Below are 17428 nucleotides of genomic sequence, written 5' to 3'. Positions count from 1 at the left end.
CTCGTCTAGAAAGACAAAGAAAAGTTCTCAAAAGCATCAAGAATAAAAGGACTCATTACATAGAGTCAAACAATCCAACTAACTGTTGACTACTTATCAGGAAAAATGGAGGCCAGAAGGCCTCAAACTGCTCAGAGGAAATGCTTATCAACTAAGAATTTTACATCCACTAAAATTGTTTTTGAACAATGAAGGCCAAACAGAAACAAATCCAGGTAAACAAAGGCAGAGAGCATCCATTGAGATAGGCCTGCTCTACAAGATATGCTAGAGGAAGTGCTTTAGGCTGAGAGCAAATACCTTCAGGCAGTAATTCAAATCCTTGAGAAGGTAAAAAAAAAAAGCACAAGAAATGGTAAATATAAAAGATGATGTGGGTAGATTTTTCTCTTAACTTCTTAAATAATTTAAGATTGAATAAAGCGGTCACTGTAACACTGAATGCAAGTAGTAACCATCAGAGAGCTGGAGTGGTAATATTAATATCAGACAAAATAGACTTTAAGACAAGAAATATTGCTAGAGATAAAAAGAAAGGTTTAATAGTGGTAAAATGGTCAATATATGATGACAGTATTACAATTATAAATGTATATGTACCTGACAAAGGATGTCCAGAATACACGAAGCAAAAACTGACAGAAGTGAAAGGAGGAACCAAAACTTTGAAAGTTATAGTTGGAGATTTCAATATCCCATTGTAAATAACTAATAGAATAAGACAGAAAATCTTGTTAGCAAGAATAATGAAAATCTGAACACTTTCAAGCACTTGACCTCACTGACATTTATAGAATATGCTACCCAACGACAAAAGAATACACATTCCTTTCAAGTGCACATGGAACCTTTTCTAGTATAGACCATATGCTAAGGACTAAAACAGTTTCAATCAATTTTAAATGTTAGGAATCATTTGAAGTACATACTCTGACTACAAAATAATTACACTTAAGAACTCAACAGAAAGAAATTTGAGTAATCTCCAAATATTTAGAAATTAAATAACATACTTATAAAAAACTCATAAGAAATTAGAAAATCTTTTTACTGAATGGAAGTAAAGGTATAAAATATCAAAAACCTGTGGGTGCAGAGAAGGGAGAACTTAGAAATTTATAGCATCAAATGCTTATAAAAGGGGGCACCTGCGTGGCCCAGTCAGTTGATTTCAGCTCGGGCTGTGATCTCATGTTGGTCTGATGGAGCCCTGCACCTGGCTCTGCACTAGGCATGGAGCCTGCTTGGGGCCCTTTCTCTCCCTCTCCCTCTGCTTCTTTCCCCATCATGCGTACGCATGCGCACTTTCTCTCAAAAAAAAAAAAAATACAACAGAACCCATAAAAAAGGTGTCAAATCAATAATAGAAGCTTCCATCTTAAGAAATTTAAAAAAGAAGAACAAAAAGAAAAAGTGAGCAGCAGTCAATGCAATAGAAAATGGAAAAACAATAAAGAAATTCAAGGAAACTGAAAGTGTGCATTTTAGAAAGATTAACAAAATTGATAAGCCTTTAGTTACTAATGAAGAGATGAAGAGAGGAGACAAAAATGATCGAAATAAGAAATGAAAGAAGTGTCATGCTATCTACTCTACAAACATTAAAAGACTATATGAGAATGTTATGTACAATTCCATGTATAAGTCTGTTAAATACAACTCTGTCTTTGTAGAAATTGGTGTATTCTTTTTTTATTTTTTATTTTTTTATTTTTTTTAATATATGAAATTTATTGTCAAATTGGTTTCCAAACAACACCCAGTGCTTATCCCAAAACTTGCCCTCTTCAATACTCATCACTTACACTCCCCTCCCTCCCACCCCCCATCAACCCTCAGTTTGTTCTCAGTTTTTAAGAGTCTCTTATGCTGTGGCTTTCTCCCACTCTAACCTCTTTTTTTTTTCCCTTCCCCTCCCCCATGGGTTTCTGTTAAGTTTCTCAGGATATCCACATAAGAGTCAACACATATGGTATCTGTCTTTCTCTGTATGGCTTATTTCACTTAGCATCACACTCTCCAGTTCCATCCACATTGCTACAAAGGGCCATATTTCATTCTTTCTCATTGCCATGCAGTATTCCATTGTGTATATAAACCACAATTTCTTTATCCATTCATCACTTGATGGACATTTAGGCTCTTTCCACAGTTTGGCTATTGTTGAGAGTACTGCTATAAACATTGGGGCACAAGTGCCCCTATGCATCAGTACTCCTGTATACAAATTGGTGAATTCTGAGAAAGATACAAGTGATCATAACTGACTTGAAAAGAAATAGAAAATCTGGGCTCAGTCTCTTAAGTGTCTAACTTCAGCTCACATCACAACCTCGTGGTTCTTGGGTTCGAGTCCCGTGTTGGGCTCTGTGCTGACAGCTAGGAGCCTGGATCCTGCTTCAGATTCTTTGTCTCCCTCTTTCTCTGCCCCTCCCCCGCTTGCACTCTGTCTCTCTCCCCAAAAATAAACAAACATTAAAAAAATATGAAAAAAAGAAAATCTTCATGGACCTACATAAAGAAATCAAATTGATGAATAAAAACCTTATGTTGAAAAGCCTAAGGTCAGAAGGCTTCACTGTTACCTTCTGTGAAACAGTTAAGGAGAAAACTACCAATTATCCAAACCCTTTTTTCAAAAATTAAAGAGTGTGAAAATAGAGAGTGTCAGGTCTTTGTGCTGAAAACATTGAGACAGCAGAAACCACGTGTTGGCATTTGTATAATGCAAAAGAAAGAATTCTCTTCCCCACCCACCCCCTTGCAACTTCCATACCAAACACGTTATAGAACTTGTTCAATTCAGAGTTCTTTTCAGAGTTCTTTAGAGACAAAGAGCAAATGGGATACATACATACATACAAGACGAGATGTATTATAGGAATAACCTCATGCAAACATGGAGGCTGAGAAATCCACGTGGAAGCTGAAGAACCAGGAAAGCCAATGGTAGAATTCAGTCCTCAGAAGGACCTGTAAATGATTAAGAATTCAGGTCTCAAAGGGTGGGATCCAGGACTGCCAATGTCCCAGTCCAGGAGAAGATGGATGTATTAGTTCTGGCAGAAAGAATTCACCATCCTTCCACTTTTTTGTTCTTTTTAGGCCCTCAACAAGTTGGATGACACCCACTCATTTTTAGGAGAGCCATCTGTACTTGGTTCAGCTATTCAAATGTTAATTTCTTCTAAAATACCCTCACACATACACCCAGAAATAATATTTTATCAGCTGTCTGGGCTTCCTTAGCCCATTCAAGTTAACACATAAAATTAATCATCACGGAACTGTTAGGAAAATATTGGTTGTCCTCTTTGACAACCCAGAAAAAAATGGAGTAAGCAATGCTAAGAGGGTTATTTAAAATGGAGCCAGGAGGACATTGAGGAGGTGGGACTTATACATGTCTTCCATCTCAAATTCTCAGAAATTTTTCTGAACTCAGCCCAAAGCCAAGATTATCTGCTATAGGTAAGAATGGACACAAATGAACTTTCCACCTGACACTAGCCCTAGCAACCAGCCACCTATAGATTAGTGTAACTGTAGCTATACCACCACCTGTTTCATTTCATTCAAAACAACTTATATAAATTTCCTCTTTGCTCTTCAAAAGCTCTAACCTCTTTGTCACCCCAGAACATGCTTTTGATTTCAGTGGAATCTGTGTCTCTTGGATTGCAATCTTTTTTTTTTTTTATGTTTATTTATTTTTGAGACAGAGAGAGACAGAGCATGAACGGGGGAGGGTCAGAGAGAGAGGGAGACACAGAATCAGAAACAGGCTCCAGGCTCTGAGCTGTCAGCACGGATCCTGACGCGGGGCTCAAACTCACGGACCGCGAGATCATGACCTGAGCCGAAGTTGGACACTTAACCGACTGAGCCACCCAGGCGCCCCTCTTGGATTGCAATCTTTAAGACCCCAAATAAATGCACTATAAAAAAATGTTTATTTAGTTGGAGATAGAGAGAGAGTACACACACACGCATGAGCTGGAGAGGGGCAGAGAGAGAGAGAGGAAGAGAAAGAGAATCCCAAGCAGGCTCCACATTGTCAGTGCAAAGCCTGAAGCCTGACGCGGGGCTTGATCCCACAGATCATGAAATCATGAGCTGAGCTGAAACCGAGATTTGGCCCGTCAACCAACTGAGCCACCCAGGTGTCCCAAGGCACATATTTTATTTTGCAGCTTGCAGTTTTGTCTTTCATTGGTTGACATCTCTAAAAAGTCAAAGGCCTTCTCTTCTTTGCCCTTTTCCTCACCTCTGGCCTTCAGGGGAAGGTTGAGCAGTTCTATAAAATAGCCTTTCCCTAGATATTTCTCGGGTCACAAAGACAATTTGAAGAAATGATTAATAAAGATATATGTTACCCTTTTAGGGCCAATTTTGTATTAAAATATTTTCTCTATAAAATACTACAGACATTCATATTTCCTGCTAAGGAGACATCTGGTGTTAAATTCAATTTTTGTGTTACCTGTACTTGGCCTCTTCCCACCACAACCCCACCTCATCCCACTACCTTGCTAGGCTCTCTTAGGATGTATATATTTATTCTTGCAACTCAAAAAGTCTCCAGGCACATGCTGGTTAACTTAAACAATGGCAACCTCTTTCACAGCTTTATACACAGGGTTCGCTATTGGTTGTTTTCTTTCAGTCATAGAAGGTTTACTTCCTTAAACTTATGCAGGATTTCTTCTTTTCAAAATAGTCTGGCTCTTTCCTCAGAAGTACCTGTAAATGATTAAGTATAATCTCCATTCCAAATTCACTGAATTGTCTTAATGTCTTTGTCCTTTGCTTCTGAGAATGGAAGAGTGTCTTAACCTCATCTCCCCCCACAATGATTTAATTTTCAACAGTGACTATCTTCATTTTGATCCTCTCACAAGTTTTTCATTCTGCCATTGCAATTTTAATTTTCTCCTTGTCCCTCTTTAGCCCCTTAATCTCATGTTTCATTGTGTTCCATCTTATTTTCATTTCAGTATGATTTCCTCATGGCAGACTTCTTGTGGTTCAAGTAAGGATGCCGATTTTCTAAATTTTTCACCCTGCTTTTGTGGTGAATCATTTTCAGAGGCTAGTTCTGAGTTTCTAGGGTAATGGTTTCTTTTCCTTTCCTGCCATATTTTTCATAAATTCCTGGGGGGTTTTGAGGTTGTCTGTTTTTTGCCTATAGGAATGACAGAGTCCATCTGATCTTTTGTTTGCTATTCACCAGGGTGTAGGGATTGCCACTCAATCCATACTCCCGGTTGTATGCTATAAACATACAAGGGTCTTTTTTTAAGATTGTATTTTTCAGTAATCTCTTCACCCAACATGGGCCTCGAACTCACCTGAGATCAAGAACCCTGAGATCAAGAGTCACATGCTCTACCAACTGAGCCAGCCAGGTGCCTCAACATATGAGTGTCTTACTACAGGCTCTTATTCTGTGTGAATAGCCTTGATGAAGGACTAAGATATAACCTGGGAAAATAAATTCACACGTACAGCTTCCAGCTCCATTATCGATGCCTGCATCAAGTGCATCTCTGGCAGCACGATGTGATCTTAGCCTATTACCACTGCCAAGTGTTTCATGAAATAAATGAACAAGTACAATTTTCAGCTAGTACCAGGGGGGCATTTCCTTTGTCTTCTCCCATTTGATTGCTGGAAGCTTTCATCTATTATCCGATGTCAAAGAGAGAGACCTTACTGGGGTAGAGAGGGAGCTAGAAAGAACGGAAGGAGAATGCCACCAATGTCTGCTTCCAAAAGAACACCTGTAGGGTGGAGGCAGGGGACATAGCTTAGTTTACTAAAATGTCTAATCTGGTATTTCAGAGAGGTCTGACAGATAAAGGTCATTCACATCCTATTAAAAAGGCATTACTAAGTAAGTGGGAATTTATATAAAATATTGGCTTAGGTTGGCCATCAGTCCTAGTTTGGGTTATTGCCCTGGTTTTTCACCTCACACCACGTCTTCATATGTATTTTAATGAGAAGTTGTGCCAGTGTGAAACCAAGGCTGCTGATCAGATGCTGTTCTCAGTCTGAAGCCACAAGGGAAGACTTTAACTAAGTACTTACCCAAATGATGATGAATGTCATGTTAGTAGAGTCTGAAATGCAAAGATCTTACAGTGTGAGAGCAGAAAATCCTCTTTTTTTTTTTTTTAATTAAACAAGGATCTCCGTTTCACTGCACTTACTGTTTTCCTTTTGTTGGAGAAAAAAAAATAAAATTCTATCTATAGTGGATCCAATAGTACTTTTAAAATGAAAGAAATCTCATATTTGTTTTGTATTTTATCACACTGCAGCCCTTCTATAAAATTGGAAATGATGATGACACTTTTAGAATTTATTGGGATAATAAAATGGTGATATTATTTTATAACAGTGTTACTCATTTCTCTTCTATTAATGCTTTTCATCCTTATTTCTCATTCTCTAGAGGAGACAGAGGATGACTCCGGCAGCTTACATTTTAAGGAATTTATTGGTACATAGTTTAAGAAAAATGGTCAACATTTCTTTCTTCTTTCCATGATGTTATATAATAACATTGGACTATTCTTGTTCATGGACTTTTTCCAGTGGTGAATGTTGCATTTCACAGAGTAGAGTCCAATTTTATTTGAACATTTCATGATTTTAATAAAAACCCCATTTTTAAATGCTTATTTTGCAGTCAGGAGCAAAGAGAGCCTGTGACAGGCAAAACAGACTTTTGCTGAGGGTGTATGAAAGCTGGTAGGATTGCACATGCTACTAACATAAGAGCTTCTTAAAGGAGGCTTTTTTTTTTTAATATAACAAGCAGTCTCCAAAAAAGTATTCGGTGCCATGGTTAGAATAACAGCATTTACACTTGTCAAGGGAAATAAAGAATCATCAGGCTGCTATTTTCCACATTACGCAGCATCGATTTAGTACAGACGGCCATGGAACATTCTCCATACACTTACTATGTAAAAATGTAAATCCCTAATTTAATAATTTTCCTCCGGGCTCCTCCCACCCTCAATTTGTCTTCATTTCTCCAATTCTTTGTAGGAAATTAGGGACCTCATTATTCATGGGTCGGGAAGAATTCAATGAATCATGGAAAAAAGGTAATTTATGAAGGCAAGTCGCTTTCTCATCTCCAATGTGCATAAATAATCATAATTTTATTGTCATGATACAATGACCTGATTTCTATTTATAGCTTTGGCCCTGAGAAAAATTAAGTGCAACATAAATTTCATGTAAAAAGATGAATTTGTGAGTCACTTGTCTGTCAGAGGCGAGCCTTGTTTGGAAGCAACTGAGTATGCCAGTGAATTGTATTGTTTCTTTCTTTTGGAAACAATACAAGCTCAAAGTTATGACATCTACTCCTGCCCTTTGACCAAAAAAAAAAAAAAATGATTTCAAGAGTGAACACTAAATTATTTCATAGCACAGTTCTTTTTGGTCACTACATCTTGGTTTGACTCTGTATGTTCCTCAAATGTATTATGTATATGTGTGTATACATGTGTGTTTGTGTGTGTATTCCTCAAAATGTATGTGTATGTGTGTATATACATATGTGTATATATATGTACACACATACACACATACTAGGAGCATATAGATTCAAAAATGTACATTTATACATATACATGCACATATATAATACAGGCTACATATGCACCTAAGATGTGTATTGTATATGGATGTATGTATGGATGTGTATACAGAGATTTTTCCCAAAGTGTGTGCATCTAAATTATGTCATGCATCTACAGATACCCTCCTGCCAGACATGCATCTGATGACATGGTTTTTTGTTGAAGTTTGATAAAGCAATTTGCTTCTTGGTACTATTGGAAGCTACAACAACAATTCAGTCTGGCCGCCATTTTTGGTCAAATATTCTTTCTCAATTAGCTAAAGATTTTTTTAAGTTGAGGTATAATATATGTGCAGTGATATGCAGTGATATTATGTGCAAATGCTAAGTGTACAGATTAATGAATATTTATATATGTCTACACCTGTGTAACCACTCTCCAGGTCAAGATGCAGAGCATTTCCAGCCACCCGGAAAGCTCCCTTGTGCCTTTCCCCAAGATATAACTAATATTTTTACCTCTTTCACCAAGTATTCGTCTTTCCTGATTCTGAACTCCTTATAAACACAATCAGTAGCCTGAACTCCTGTGTTGGCCTTGCCAAAGGAGCCAACATTAGACTGACTTCTCCTCATTAGCTAAGAATCTTGGATTGCAAACAACAGGAAACTCAATCCAACTTAGCTTAAGAAATATAGACACATTTAATGGCTCACTCACTGTAAAACATCCGGAGGAGCTTTGGTCCAGAGTTTATGGAGTCACGAGTAATCTACCTCTGTGTCGTGTGCCTCCTCTGGGCATTGACCGTGTTCCCAGAATGGCTCACCTCATCTTTCAACAATTGCTGAGGAAGTTCTAGGCCATACATCCTCATGCTTTACTGTCTAGCCAAAAGAAAGTTCTGTCCTCTGGTGGTTTCCATGGAAGAAGGAGATAACTTCTCTCAGTACCTGGAATCAGTGTGCTTTATTTACCTGCCTCTTCTCAAATCAATCACTATAGTAAGAGAAAAGAAGTACATTTATTTGAAAGCTATGGAAGCCCATCCCCAGAAAGATGAAGTCAGTCATACCTAAACCTCATGACTACAAATGTGGAGTGCTCATTCTTTAGAGGAAAACTGGATATGGTTGCTGGAGGAAAACAAACAAATAGCCACAACAAAAAAGTCTAGCTTATAGTAGCCACTTGAAATATCAGTATTTTTCTCTAAAATGAGAAATCCTTTCATGATGTTCACTTCTGGGATCACCACGCTGGTAAACAGCATGAAGCCTCTCTCTGATCAAATAATTGCATGGGTGACTGTCATGGGGGAAATACTCAATTCAGTCAAACCACAATGAAAGCCTGCTTCCCAGAGATTGTCAATCTCAATAAACATCATTTGATGCTTTGAGGCATTTTGTAGTCTAATGGTGCTGAATCGGCCAAAGAGAATGTGTCCAAAGAGAAATGAAAGCTGCACTAAAGAACAAATAGCCTGTAGAGGGGGAAAAAATGTGAGTTCAGATTTTTGTATGCCAGGCTGAGATTCTGACAATCAAATGCTAAAGGTGAAAATGCTAGCCTTCAACTTCCATAAATAAGCCATGGCTCCAGGGAAGACCTGGGTGCCTGGATCAAAGGAAGCCATATTTTCCAATCAGTATTTGTCTCGCATAAAGATCCCTCACTGAGTTGTTTTCTTATAAAGTGGAATTCATTTTGGTGCAAAGATTTGAACACTTAAAAGGCACACACACAACAGTAAATGGCACTCTTTGGAGCATGTTGACCGATTCAGTGTGTAACAGAATAGGATTTTGACATATCCCAAATACCTAAATATCAGCATGAGCTATAAAAACATTAGAGAGATCAGAGGTGATGTTATGTCTCTAAATATCTTTACTTATCAACAAGCAGGAACATAGGCCTTTTACCTGAGGCATTTTTCTTTTCAAGTTTTCATGGTGGGATTTTATGGTAGCAACCCCTCATGTTTTCTTCTTGCCAGCAGCAGTTTTATTTATAGTCCAGCCCGTTCTATCTCACTTCTTAAAAGATGTCAGGACCTAAAGGAAGAAAATGGATTAGATCGGAGAAACTCAAGAGCTGGCTTAATGGAACCTCTGCCTTTTCCCTGTCTAATGCTCTTCACTCCCTTTATAATATGTGCACTACACAGCCTCAAACAGCTGTGAAAATGGGAAATGTTGAAAAAACTTGATCCAGCCATCCATCGAATAAGTCAGCAAACTTATAATAACTTTTTTGGACAGATTTTGTAAGTATTGCTCGTTATTGAAACTAGGAAAATATAGTAAGTGTAGTTTAAATAAGAACTACCTATAATCCCATAAAGCAGAGAAAACGAATGCTCTTACTAAATATAGCTTTATCCTGCTTTGCTTACTCAACATTAGATTGTGAACATTTTCCCAAGTCAAGAGAAAACTCTTCAAAAAAATTATTGACAATTCCATTTATTGGCAACTTAAGAGAAAGATAAGGATTTTTCCTGTTTCCTGTGTAGATGCTCTTTCAGGGCAACAAAATAGCTATGGTCAGTATGTGAAAGTTGTGGTTTATGGGAACCTTCTAGGTAAAAATATGGAAAGAATGAGAGAATTTTTTAAATTATCATTTTGTACTCCCTAATAAAATAATTGATTCAGTCAAAGGCCTTCAGTAGATGAACCAATTGATGAAACGTTGGAAAGATAAGGTTTTGGCCACCTGAACTTGCTCTGCCTTTAGTCTGTTAAGAATGAAACAACCAGACATCATGGCCAAGATGGGAGGCAATATGACAAACACAACACCACCCAAAAAATATTCTTACTTTAAAACAAAAAAATCCTGGGGCAGCTGGGTGGCTCAGTCGATTAAGCCCCTGACTTCAGCTCAGGTCATGATCTCATGGTTCAAGAGTTTGAGCCCTGCACTGGGCTCTGTGCTGTAAGCGTGGAGCCCACTTGGGATCCTCTGTCTCCCCTTCTCTGTCCCTCCCCCACTCGCATTCTCTCCCCCCCACTCAAAACTAAATAAACATTTTAAAAAACCCACAACGAATAGATTGCGTAAATTAAGAGACTGACAATACTAAGTGTTGGTGAAGAAATGGAACTCCTTCAACTCTCATACCTTATTGGTAGAAATATAAATTAGTCGAATATTTCAGAAAATGGAAAATAGTTTGACAGTTTCTTATAAACTGCAATGTATATTTACCATACAATATAACAATTTCATTCTTAGGTATTTACCGCCCCCCCCCCCCAATGAAACATGTGTCCAAATAAGGAGTTGTTCAAGAATGTTCATAACGGGCTTTATCTGTAATAGCCCCAAATTAGAAGCCACCCAAATGTTCACCAATAGTAATGGATAAACAATTTGTTGTGTATTCACACTACAGAACATTGCTTCACAACTAAAAGAAAGGACTTCTGATATACACAATAACATGGATGAATCTCAAAAACATTAAACTTGTAGAAGAAACCAGGCATAAACAAGAATATAAGACTGTATTAAAAGAAGTTCTAGAATTTCCAGAAAATTTGCAACAATTTGCACAGCGATCAGCAATATGTGACAGCCCCATCTCAGTGTACCCACACTGTCACTGAGGCTTATCAGTGTCTAAAGTCCAGTTAATTTATTGGGTAAAAATGCCTTCTCCTTTAATTCACATTTCTTTGTTTCTTAATAAAATAAGATATTTTCATTTTCATGATTTTTTTAAATTTGTTTTTTGGTTATTATTTTTCCTTTGGAAATTATTTTAAAACACTACTTTTTCCCCTATTTTTCTATTACTACCATGCTGTTTTCCTTAATGACTTATAACAGTTCTTTCTATGTTAAGGATATAAACACTTTGTAATATTTATGTTATTTTTTTCTGTTTGCTTGCCTTTTTATTTCATTTATTTTTTGAAGAGCAGAGCCTTTTTCTGTTATAATAACAAATCTCTTCCTTTGAGATTTGTTCCATACTTTTATCTCCACAGGTAGAGAGACAAATATATTTGCCTAAATTTTCTTTAAAAAATTTTTTTTAATGTTTATTTATTTTTGACAGAGAGAGATAAAGAGACAGAACATGAGGGGGGAGGGGCAGAGAGGGGGAGACACAGAATCTGAAGCAGGCTCCAGGCTCTGAGTTGTCAGCACAGAGCCCGACCTGGGACTCGAACTCACAGACCATGAGATCAGGACCTGAGCCAAAGTGGGATGCTCAACCAACTGAGCCACCCAGGTGCCCCTGCCTAAATTTTCTTGTAATTTTGTGTAATTTAATTTTAAATAAAAATTCACATTCATCTGGATTGACCCTGGTATATGGTGTTAGATACAGAACTTTTTATAATTCATACTTCTTTATAATTTATCATACGCCTGCCATATATTAAGAACTTATAGGGGTGCCTGGGTGGCTCAGTCAGTTAAGCATCCAGCTTTGACTCAGGTCATGATCTCACAGTTCATGAGTTTCAGCCTTGCATCAGGCTCTGTGCTGACAGTGTGGAGCCTGGAGCCTGCTTTGAGTTCTGTGTCTTCCTCTCTCTCTCTCTGCACCTCTCTTGCCCCTGCTCTCTTTCTCTCTCTCTCTCAAAAATAAATAAACATTAACATTTTTTTTGAAGAAAAAAACTTATATAGTATGGTCTATCATGGACCACTTGATTGTTACCTACAAAATACATATCTATGTATCTATTATTATGTGAGTATCACACAGTTTAAATACTTGTTGCTATATATTTCAATATTTAATATGGCTTAAATTTCTACCTACTTATTTTTGAAAAGTTCCTTAGCTTTTACCATCCATTTCAATCTCCAAACACTTGTTGACTATATTCTGTTTGCTAGGTATGCTGCTAAAAAGTGGAGATATGTTTTGAGTTTTCATGGAGAATAATGAGTGCTCTAACAGCAGTAAATAACTAAAATAGCTAACACTTGGTGCTTCCTATGGACCAGGCAGTATTTAGGTGTTTTACATACACTTATACACTTAATCAATCCTTCAAACAATCATATAAGGTAGGTACAATTCTACTCTTCTTTATTTATGATAGAAATTGGGCACAGAAAGTAACTTGCCCAAGACTGCACAGCTAGTATGCAGCTGGACCGATATTCAAGACTGGGCAGTTCTAGAAATTAAACCCTCTTACCTCGAAGTTGGGAATGTAAAATGGTGTAACTACTGTGAAAAAGAGTTCAATGGTTCTTCAAAAAGTTAAACATAGAATTTCCATGTGAGTCAGAAATCCCACTCCTAAGTGGATACCCAGAAGTATTGGAAATAGGTTTTCAAACCTATTTGTACATACATACAAGGGAATCCATACAAGGGTATGCATATCCATACAAGGGAATATTCTTCAGTCATAAAAATGAAGTACTAACATAGGCTACAACATGGGGGAACCTGGAAAACATGCCAAGTGAAAGAAGTGAGACACAAACGCCAGTTGCATATTGGTATAATTCCATTTTTAAGAAATATCCAGGATAAATGAACTCTTAGCAGTTACTGGTTTCATGGGTACAGGGTTTCCTTTTAGGGTGTTAAAAATGTTTTGGAACTGGTTAGAGATGATGGTTGCAAAACATTGTGAATGTACTAATTCTACTGAATTGCACATTTTAAGATGGTTAATTTTGTGTCCCATCAACTTTACCTGAATAAAAAGGGAGGGTAGTTTGTTTCTAAAGTTCTTGTTCTTGACCACATGCTGCTATGTAAAATGGAGTGTAGGAAAGCTAAGCTTATCTGATCCTGAGGCTCAGAGCAAGCTTTACAGAGGGGCTGATGCTGGACCTGGGTATGGAAAAATGAATGGGGGTTCACCGGACAGATTGTGTGATTTTGCGTGTGGGGGAGGGTGGAGGAGGAAGGCAGAAGCATCCTAGAAAGGTAGAAGAGTTTGTGAAAACGTATAGGCAGAGGAAGTGAAGGTAGTTTGGAGACAAAATAAAAGGCTTTAGTGAAAGAGGGAAATGTCAGAGAGAAGGTTGACACATGATATTAATACAACACATCCTTACCAACTGCACATTTTCAAAGGTCAAAGGTTGGAAATTTCAAGAGCTATCTGTGGGTAGCAATATAACTCAGGTTGGTTTAGGGCTGCTATTATTACAGTGGTGTCCAAACATATTTAGCTGAAGCCCGGTATAGAATGATGAACTACTTATGCATACTTGTAGTATTTGAGCCAACTCTCAACAGCTTTGAATACATTTTCTACAAAGGTGTTCACATGGTTCTACACACACCAATTTATTTTTACTTATTTGTAGCAGACATTATCAGTGCCCTGCACAAATCCCTTTGGCACTGACCATTTCTAATCCAGTTGACCCGACTTCGAAATGCCATCCCTGAGTCTCCTTGCCTGTGGTCTTCCTTGGCCACAAGTGTGCACACTTTCCATTTGTACTGCATGCCAAAAATGCTGGGGAATTACACCCCTCAGAAGCAGCCCTCAACAGATGGCTGGTGGGAGTTGTCTCTCTCCTTAAATAAGTCTGAGGGGCATTTTCAACACACTCTTTGAGAGTCCCAGGTAGAATTCAGCTCAAGATGCTCACGGTGCTAGTTTGCTTGATAACGCATGCTTTAATTACTTCCTTCTGTCCCTTGTCTTACTTCTCCACTCCCCTACTTTTTCTTCAAATCCTTGTCTCAAGGTTTCGATGCTTGAGGAGAAAGCCAATGTAAGATATTCACAGATTTCAATTCAAATGTACTTCCTCAGTACATCATCTAGAGTCTAGTCAGGAAAAGAGAATCCACCCTAGATATTTCAGATATGGGGATTTAATACAAGGATCTGGTTATCAAGAGAAAAGGGGTGACGCCCAGATATTAGAAGCTGCTTTTCCCTCTGGCTTGAAACCAGTATCCTACCCTGGCATGCAGACAAATAACAGTCAGGGGAGTCTTCTCTGATCCCAGACAAGGTAACAACCTCTTAGTACCTGCTTTAGTGTGACTTTTATTTTAGTGAATGTTTGATTCACGTCTCTCTTCTCTACTACGTTACAAATCCAAGTGAGCGGGAACTATGTGTGTGTTTTGCTCACTATTGAACCCCCAGAGGCCAGCACCAGGTCTGACACCGCAGAGGAACTCACTAAACACGTGGTTGAAGGGAAGGGCTGAATCAATGTTGTGCTGCTGCACGCTTTTGCCAAGTGATCGAAGTCAAATGCCTGATTCTCTTCCTAAAACCACATTCAGTGATGTCAGGTTGACAATTGAAAACTAAACATTGCGGGAGTATTTATACCATAGATATTGGCAAACGCTTAGAAATACTGTTTTGTTTTCTTTATTTTGTTGCTGAACATTTACCGGCATACCGCTTAAGAGAATCCTGTCTCACAACGGAGCACATGCTACGCATCCATTTCCATAGCTCAATCGGGAAGACTTTCACTGAAGGTCTTCGCATCTGGCTGTATTTGTGCAAGGAAAGAAGGACATTTTCACAGACTTTTTCTCCTAGGCATGACTGGCTCCCTGTAACTTCAAGGACGCCTGCTGTGGATTGTTCCTGTTCCATTATTTAACAAGTAACAAGAATCTGAAATAATCAAGTCAGGATATTGCTCACCATGCTCACCGCTTCCGGCATTCATGCACGTGTGAGGTTCTAGCCTCACAGCCTGCTCAGCCACATGGCAGGAGCGAGACGGGCCTCCAGCCAAGCTTTCTTTCAAACCTCTGCAAGTCCGGGCACATGCTGGTATGTCTGTAATCTTTCCCCAGATTCAATATTTGAATATGAATTTATTTGGGGGCATAGGGAAGTAAAGGCTTTCCATGAGATGCTCAGCGTCCACCCTATAGCCTTACCTAAACACCAAGGCACGCTGCAGAGAAAATAGTAACTTCACCTACAAAAAGAAGATCAAAATTACTCTTATGGAAGAGGAAAGTTTGTGAGCATCTCCCAAGATTGCTCTTTGAACCAGTCATTACAGTTAGGTTATGGAGAATATTTTGCAATGGGAGGAAATGGTTGACTATATATTAATTTATTTTATTAAAAATTTTCAATGTTTATTTATTTATTTATTTAGAGAGAGAGAGAGAGAGCACACGTTAGCCGGGGATAGGCAGAGAGAGAGAAGAGAGAGAATCCCAAGCAGCCTCCGCATTGTCAGCACAGAGCCCAACGTGGTGCTTGAACTAACTAACCGTGAGATCATGAGCTGAGCTGAAATCAAGTGTCAGACCCTTAACTGATTGAGCCACCCGGGCACCCCAAATATATATTGAACTTAAAAACTTGTACCTTTTTCCTTTTTCAATCCTATTTCCAAACTGAAAATATACACATGCATTTTTCTCTTGCAATCTCTGTGTATGGTAGCATTGCAGGTGATTTTCATGCTCCTTTTTTTTTGGTATTATGAAGTATATGTATATTGGTCATAAAAATATTGTAAATTAAAATGCAGCAGTTTTTTCTTTAGTACCCACTTTCACTCCATGAAAAATTAGAAGGGGAGTCACAAGTGTGGTCTATTTTATCTCTGTCTTCAGAGGTGAGCACATATTAAAGTCTGGGCCAATCATAGAACCCCATCCTCCTAACCTCCTAATTCTTCCAGAGATATGCGTGTGAGCCCTGGAAACATTAATAAAAGTTCTTTCATGTGACTGACAAATGAATGTTAGGAGAGAGAAAGCATGTCTCTGTCTTTGAATTATAGACTGTACAGATATAGATTTGGGCTGCTAGAAGTTTTCCTCCCTCACTGGTGGAAGGAATCTTTATAGAAATAAAGCCAAAATGCCACGAGAAGAGAAATGAGGTCTGACCGGTGGTCGTATCTGGCGATATTGTTTGATCTCCTGGAATCGCCTGTTCCTGAAGCCAAACCCATCACTGGACTTATAGTTAGTTACCTAAGCCTATGAACTAACTTGTGAGTACTTTTTATTTTGTTTTTAAATGTTTGTTTATTTATTTTTGATAGAGAGAGAAAGAGAATCTCAGGCTGAGCTGGATCCCCTGACTGTGAGATCATGACTTAAGCCGAAATCAAGAGTCTGATGCTTAACTAAGCCACCCACGTCCCCCTAACTTGTGGTTTAAGTTAGCTCAGCTAGATTTTCTCATTAGTAATTGAATGCCATTTTTACTAAAAACAAAAACAGAAAGATTGTGTTATGGCCAAAGATTAAATTAGAGGAACTCTTAGTTTATCTCTAAAAGTCATGGTAATTTTAACTGAGCCTTGATTTTCATGTGAGCATACAAAAGCAATCTCTTATCACCAAATCTTGAATCCCAAACGACAAATCAGTTACTGGGTATCAATTTGCTCTAGTTGGTAAGTGCTGGGACACCCAGAGATGAATATGAAGATTTCTATCTTCTTGGGACTTTTAATTCAGTGGAATGTTGGGACAAAAAGGATGAGGAGAGAGAGACAGAGAGACAGAGAAGGCACTCTATAGTAGTGGAAGGCAGGAGATTTACATGATAATTCTACCTTTGAGCTACTGTAAGTAAGTGCTTTTTTTTTTTTTTTTTTTGTCTGTCTCTTTTTCTGTCTCCAAAATATAAAGGAGTTTACTACTTCTCAGAGGACAGTCTAGGGGAACTGTAAGTTTCCTACAAGCCTTGTAGGGGGTCTAGGAGCTCGAAACTATTTTCCTAGCAATTTTTTTCATTTATTTTGAGAGAAAGAGCACATGAGCAGGGTATGGCCAGAGGGAGGGAGAGAGAGAGAGGGAGAAAGAGAGAGAGAGAGACAGAAAGAGAGAGAATCCCAGGCAGGCTCCGTGCTGTTAG

General features: G+C 38.3%; 1 protein-coding gene across 2 annotated transcripts in view; it reads right to left on the bottom strand.

Annotated features, from left to right (window-relative positions):
• LOC113593602 (transport and Golgi organization protein 1 homolog) overlaps positions 1–17428 on the bottom strand; it is an 88993-nt gene that overhangs the window by 34248 nt on the left and 37317 nt on the right. The window contains exons 6-7 of one of the 2 annotated variants that reach the window (XR_008297049.1): positions 9536–9667; positions 5083–8606 (exon numbers count right to left, since the gene is read on the bottom strand). The gene's annotated coding sequence lies outside the window, so the exon portion shown is untranslated. Of the gene's footprint in view, positions 1–5082; positions 8607–9535; positions 9668–17428 lie in introns of those variants that run through there. The other variant, XR_008297050.1, reaches the window with a different exon arrangement.

The sequence above is a fragment of the Acinonyx jubatus genome, chromosome A2, assembly GCF_027475565.1.
Source record: "Acinonyx jubatus isolate Ajub_Pintada_27869175 chromosome A2, VMU_Ajub_asm_v1.0, whole genome shotgun sequence".
NCBI classification, from domain to species: domain Eukaryota; kingdom Metazoa; phylum Chordata; class Mammalia; order Carnivora; family Felidae; genus Acinonyx; species Acinonyx jubatus.
Note: the sequence above shows the minus strand (reverse complement) of the source record. Positions and strands in the feature narration are given on the sequence as shown.